We start from the raw sequence: 6,789 nt of genomic DNA on the forward strand, positions 1-6,789 counted from the left end.
AGAGTGAACTAAAAATTAAATGACCCATCCTTGAGTATCTCAAATATCTTCTAGACACTAATTCAAAGCCAAGTTTGTCAAATGTTTTCCTGTAGAACACAGGTCATGCATTAAGATAGGCAAAAAATTTACAATTACTACAAATCATGTTTGTAGTCCCCCACCCCCTCTACTGCAAAACATCAACAGCTCAAAAGAATCCCCAATCTGACTACAGTTAGCTTTGTTTCAAGGTGTAAAGTGCATTGCAATTACCCAGTTCTCATGCTAAAGAAATTCAGATAAAATATGTGCTCCTTGACCAAGTTCATTTTACCTTTGTATGAGATCTCATAGGTCTTTTTCTATTATTCTATTCTTATTCCAGTTTTCTTATTTTGATTGTACTTTACAGATGAAATTTGTCTTGCATTAATGGGAAAGATGCTTGAAATTGTAAAGAGAATTATTTATGCCTCTACACTTTGATTATTAATGGAGAAATGTATGTATATGGTGGAAATTGATTATTTGACAGTGGAGTGCAATGTTGTATTCAGTCACCTCTCATGTCAACAAATGCAGTTTGATGTTATTTTTGTCTTTAACTCTTTATGTGCCACATTCACATGTCCGACTCAGTTGACGGCATGCCAAGTTCACATATTCTGCCCAAATGCACAAATCTGCCCAAAAGCGATTGATGAATTGCCAAATGCCACAGTACAATGAAAGCATTTTTTGCAATTCCATTCCTGTCACTCGTAGCTTGCAATTTATGTGGTGAAATTTTGAAGTTTCTGTCACTATTTTGTGTGCAAAAGCCATGCCTCTACAATAACGTAGCTACTGGTCATTTGAAAGAAAACAATCATAGATTTGTCAGACAATTTACATCAAATCAGAGCTTGGCATTTTCTCTGCAACTTTGCTCATTACATATCCAGGGTAACGAAAATCTATTAAAGTTGCATGGATTTGAAAAACGGAATGCTTTCCCAATGCATGATGACTGCTATCTCAGAATAATGTGGCACACAGGGGCTCACACCATGGCACATGAAGAGTTAAAGATGCCCTAGTTTTAAATAATTCATTAGGAGAGATGTGTAACTAGTAATGCAGAGAATTTTTAACAATAAAAACTAGCTATTGAGTATCAAGCCTTGAAGGTCTGCAACAATAAAGTCAACTCTGCAATTAAAAAGTCTAACCGCAGCAAAAGCTGTGACTTGGACAATAATAGACTCACATAGTGTAACTTAACACACACCTGAATTGAATGTGAAAGTTCACTGCAACTTGGGCTGGAGTTGACTATACTTTCATGAAAATCACACCTCAGTTTTTGCACTTTTTCATTGGGTTACAGTAGCAGAGTTTTGCATGAATTTGGCATGAAAATGTTTAATCCCGACAACATGATCATTTATGCAATGATATTAAAGATTCAAGTCTCCATTTATCCCACTGCTGATGTCAATGTGACTACACGACAGTCATCTTATAAGAGAAAGAAGGGGATGCATGCAGCTTCCTAAAATATATAAGAATAAAGAATTTTAAAGAATATACATGAATATGCATGAAGAGCTTTAAATAAACACACAACACACAATGTAGGAGATGGTGTACTTAAATCAGTGTTATCATGGGCTTCACACTAAGGCCATCTCAAGGTAGTTGGGTGAGGTAGAGCTGCTAAGTCTTCCATGATTCTGCGGGGGGGGGGGGGGGGGGGGGGGGGGCCTGAAAACTTGTATCTCTTCATGGCTACCAGATAAGAGCATACTGTAAAAGTGGAAATTTTCCCCATGTTGAAATTTTTGTGCATTTCACGCAACTAGAAACTAGCACGCAATTAAAAGCACGCAAATATTTTTGCTTGCCGTATGTTCCAGCACTTGCTGTCTTGATTGCACAGAATTAAAAACCACGCAAAACTGTCTTCTCCGGCCAAGCGCGAAAAATTACTTACGAGAAAATACCCACTTTTACAGTACATCACATAAAAACATCTCTGCCTTGGGAGTCCCTTTTGCCTATGCCTGTTCCACACAAGCAAGCCCTGATTGCTCTTTGGAATCTCCCTGGCAATGTGATGTGCTCATGTCGGCATCCCTGGTAGAGGGTACTGGATTTGAACTCACTCCAAAAGTCTTATATCCAATCAGAGATTACAATTGCTTGCAACTTTGTCCACTATAATCTCTGTCGAAAGCCCAAGTGGCTTAGTGTGACAGAAAGGATCTTTTTATTGCTATTTAGATTTCTTTTCTCTTAAGATTTGACTGCATTCATGAAAGTAGCTGTGTGAACCTTATCAGAGTCTGTCAAACTTAAAAGTCTGTCAAACCGAAAAGTATTTGAATAATTAAATGTGGACAATTCAAAGAAACCCAATCGTGAAAACCAAATACAATTCATGAAGTGTAACATTTCAAAGCTTTGATAAAAAGCATATGGACTTGCTATCATCAGCCTTAAATGCATTAAGATTTAAATACTAATCACAAGAAATTTTCTCTTTTTTTAAAATGATAAATGCTTTTCCGTGAATTGGAGCAGAGAACAGAGCATCCGTGATGTTATACACTTGCCACCTGGTGAGGATGGAAGTAGGGATTTTGTTTGAATTAAACTGCCATTTAGAAAAATATACATCTGTTGAGTGGATCATCTAACTTTCAATCCACATTTTCACGGTTAGATTGCCTACAGCATTTACCATTTCTTGAATCCTGGGGAACATGCCCATTCAATTCTCGGTATCGCCAATGCGCAGGAAACTTCTGTGCATGCTGAAGAGCCCCGTCACAGATGAATTGTGGGATTCCTTGGTGCCATCGTCACCTCCGGGTGTCTCACGCATGTCGCCATTCCCGTACAATTTAATGGAGTTATTTGTCTGCTTTTCCGTTGTTATTCCTTCTTTCTTGGCTATAATTCAGCTTTAAAAGAGTTGAAAGTTTCTAATTTTTTGCTGATTTGCGGTAACTATAGTCATGGTTCACTACTGCAAGGTTTCAATGTGCTGGTCACATCATGGAAAGCAAAGAAATCTTCAACAAAAAATACCCCTGGATAAAGACAGAACATGACCTGAGTGCATATGCAGCCAAAAACGGGGCAAGTTTGTTCCCTGAGCTATCCCATAATGCATCAAAAATGCTGCTCTGTACACCGCACGTAGGTATTGGCGATACCAAAATTGCATTATTATAAACAACTTGAGTCACTGACAAATTTAGAAAAGAAATACCCAAGGGTTGAAGAGCATGAAAACAGCCTTGTACTAGGTGTTTAAAAAAACATTTCCCACTTTTGATCATTGATAGCTCAAAAACTATTCATTCGATAAAACTGTCATTGATATAAATAATAGCTGAATAGTGTACAATTTGGTTGAAGGTAATTTAAATGTGAAAGCATAAATCAGTTTCATTAAATCTAAGATTGATTTTGAAGTAAGGTTTCAGATTTTGATCAAATTTTAACCCTCTGTACAAAAATGAACTTTGCACAGGAACCAATGATGTGTATGTGAGTGTGTGCTGACAATGGCCCTGAACAATAGACATGCCTGAACCACCTGTTGACTAGGCGTCAGTCTCGTGCTCCCTGGCACATGAATGCTTAATCAATAATTCATGTGGATTGCCCAGGGCACTGCTAGTCTGGATTCATGCATAAAGGGTAAAATGCATGCACATGGAAAAAGGAAGCACACGTTTCCATGTGCTTCCAAACACCACATTCCGTTCCAGCTGGCAATCATTTTCAATTTTTGCTTCACATATCACTAAATTTGGGATATAAATAAGCATGAATGATCTAAAGTTCCTCATTTTAATACAACTGTCTACTAATTAAATAGTCAGACAAATTTTTCGCTTTTTGATAAAAAGAAATCATTTTTGATAAAGAGTTCAGCAGCATTTATCATTGGGGCGATATGTTTCACAGTAGATTTATTTAAGGCTCCATTTACACAAGTGTATACTCTAATTGATTTTCTTTGCTTCCTGTCACCATGTTTACGATAGAACAGAAGGTATTCATTGTAATTTCGTTTTTCAGAAGTAGGGAGAGCACCTATCGAGACCCAACGACAGTATCTGCAGGCGTTTGACTTTACACAGATACTGCCAGAGGCTGAATAAAGACTAGTTGTGATAGTGGAATTTCTCATGAATAAATAATGAAGCATTCAAACCCTAACCATTGTTTAGGACCATTGTCAGGGTGTTAACCACACACTCCCATACACACCCATTGACCCCTGTGCAAAGTGAAATTTTGTACAGAGGGTTGAAAATAGAGCAAAATCTGGAACCTAACTGTGAAATTAATCATGGATTTCATGAAACTGATTTATGTTTTCATATTCAAACCACCTTCAACCAAATTGTACACTATTCAGCTATTACTCATATCAATGACAGTGTTATCTGATATATAGTTTATGAATTATTAAGAATCAAAAGTGGGAAATGTTTTTTGAAACACCTAGTATCTTACTTGACATATTAGCTGTCATTGCCACTAACCATTTGAAGATGATGTACCAGGCATTTTGTGAAATTACTCCATGCAAGAGCAAATACAGTGTATATTTAATATGTGATCACTGTATATACAGTATGTGAATTTACATATCTGTGTATTTCCTCACAACTCAAAGCTCCATGTGGTTACAGATGTACAGCATAGCTGAAAATAAAGTCAACCTTGCATACCTCAGTGTCAGATTGGCCGAATAATCTCGAAGGCAAAATAAAAGTTCCTACTTTTTCTTAATGCATTTCCTCTTCATAAAACACAAGGTAAAGGGACTGTACAGTACTGGTTGAGGTAAGGGATTCATGTTTTGAACATTTCTAAGTGAGATAATGAGAAACCTCTTATGAAATATGAAAGAGCATGTCATTTTAAGAAGGATTCAACGTTTATTTGACGAAAATTGGTTTTCAAATGGCTGAGATGTCCAAAAAAGTGACAATAATAAAAAGCAACAGGCCACAACTTTATTAGGATCTCTTTGTTTCACCTTGTTTTTGGATATCTCAGCCATTTCAAAACCGATTTTCATCAAATAAACTTTTGATACCCTTTAGAATTGCATGCTCTTTGACATCTCATAGAGTGGTTTCTGAATATCTCGTAAAACGTTAAAAGCTAAATCCTCACCTCGACCAGAACTGTACACACCCTTTAAGCTGCAGTAACTTACTCGAAGTTTGGCTATCTCAATGGGAAATCCCAAATCCCATCTGAATTCAACTTTTTCCCCACTTTACGTGAAGCAAAGTCCAACATTGCTCGACTATTCCCAGGCAAACAAATACCAAGATTACATGTACGCATGTGTGGGTGGCAAACTAGACAGCATCACACGTCCTTTCACACTCGATTGTAAGTTTGTGGTCAGAACAACTTTGCGTTCAACACTATACGTGCCTGTACACAATATGCACACAAAACACTTTGCCAAAGAAGCACAATGTACATACGGTAATTATGACAGCACAATGCTCTGCAAAGCGCTGGAAGAGAAAGTGTCCACTCTTCTCCACTTGACATGAAGTTGTGACTAAGCGTATACCTAGTATTGTATTACTGTACAGACATGCCACACACACACACATGCAGACACAGTTCAGCATGCATACCCTGCAACTCACGTATTCATTTTTTTCTTATTTTTTGTCGGTTTGGTAAGGGATTCAAGTTATAACCAGGAAAAAATGAAAATGAGCATTTGGAAATAAAAATGTCTACTTCCATTCTATTTATTCACATTCTAATTGATACACAACAGTGACAAACATGCAGACAATCTGCATTACACACACCATTTTGAACAGCAATACAAAGGTCCAACGTCCAACATGTTGGAGCAAATTTGTGCGTGGACCCCGAAGTTCATTTAAAGGGGAATGAAACCCAAATAAATTTGTGGATGCAGAACATGTGATGTTGATAAAAATAAACCATATTCATGTAGCGCATATCAGTGACGGAAGGAAAATAAAGAAATATAGGAAAAAAGACATGAGAGAGAGAGAGGAGAAAACGAGGCAAGATGAATAGTAACAAACTTGTGACATAGACCTACAGTGCAAAGCTGAGACCATTGACAGGTTAAAGGGATACGATAATATTTGTCGATGTGAGAATTCAGCGTTTACCAAGATACTTGAGAAACCACTTTACGAAATGAAGGGGTCAGTGCAATATAGTGCTAACCCACACAATGATAATTTTGAGATAATCGCTGTTAAATGTTTGGAAAGTCCATACATAGTACATTAATAAAACATGAATGCATGCATTTTTTACCATCTTATTGGTTGAATTAAAATATGATATTTTCACGGAGGTTAGAGTGAAGGGTAAGGATCATGAAAATGCATGGAACTCAATTTTGACAAAAGTGTGGGTTAGCACTATATTGCACCGACTCCTTCAAATGTTAAAGAGCATACAACCTAGGAGGAATCCAAAGTTTATAAAAATCGGTTTTTAAATGGCCGAGATATCCAAAAACAAAGTAAAACAAAGTGATCATAATAAAAGAGGGGTCCCACATTTTATTAGGATTGCTTTGTTTTGTATATCTCAGCCATTCATTTAAAAACCAATTTTTATCAAATAAACTGAATTCCTCTCAGAATTATACTCTCTTCCATATTTCATAAGAGGATTCTCATCTCAAAAAAAAATCATCAAAAAACATTTGAAACCTGAAGCCTCATCTCAGCTGACACTGTACCATACCTTCAAAGAAATGAATTTTCAAAAGACTCT

This window comes from Diadema antillarum, unplaced genomic scaffold (assembly GCF_040938485.1).
Source record: "Diadema antillarum isolate AM-2024a unplaced genomic scaffold, OU_Dant_1.0 seq00002022_RagTag, whole genome shotgun sequence".
Classification (NCBI taxonomy): Eukaryota; Metazoa; Echinodermata; class Echinoidea; order Diadematoida; family Diadematidae; genus Diadema; species Diadema antillarum.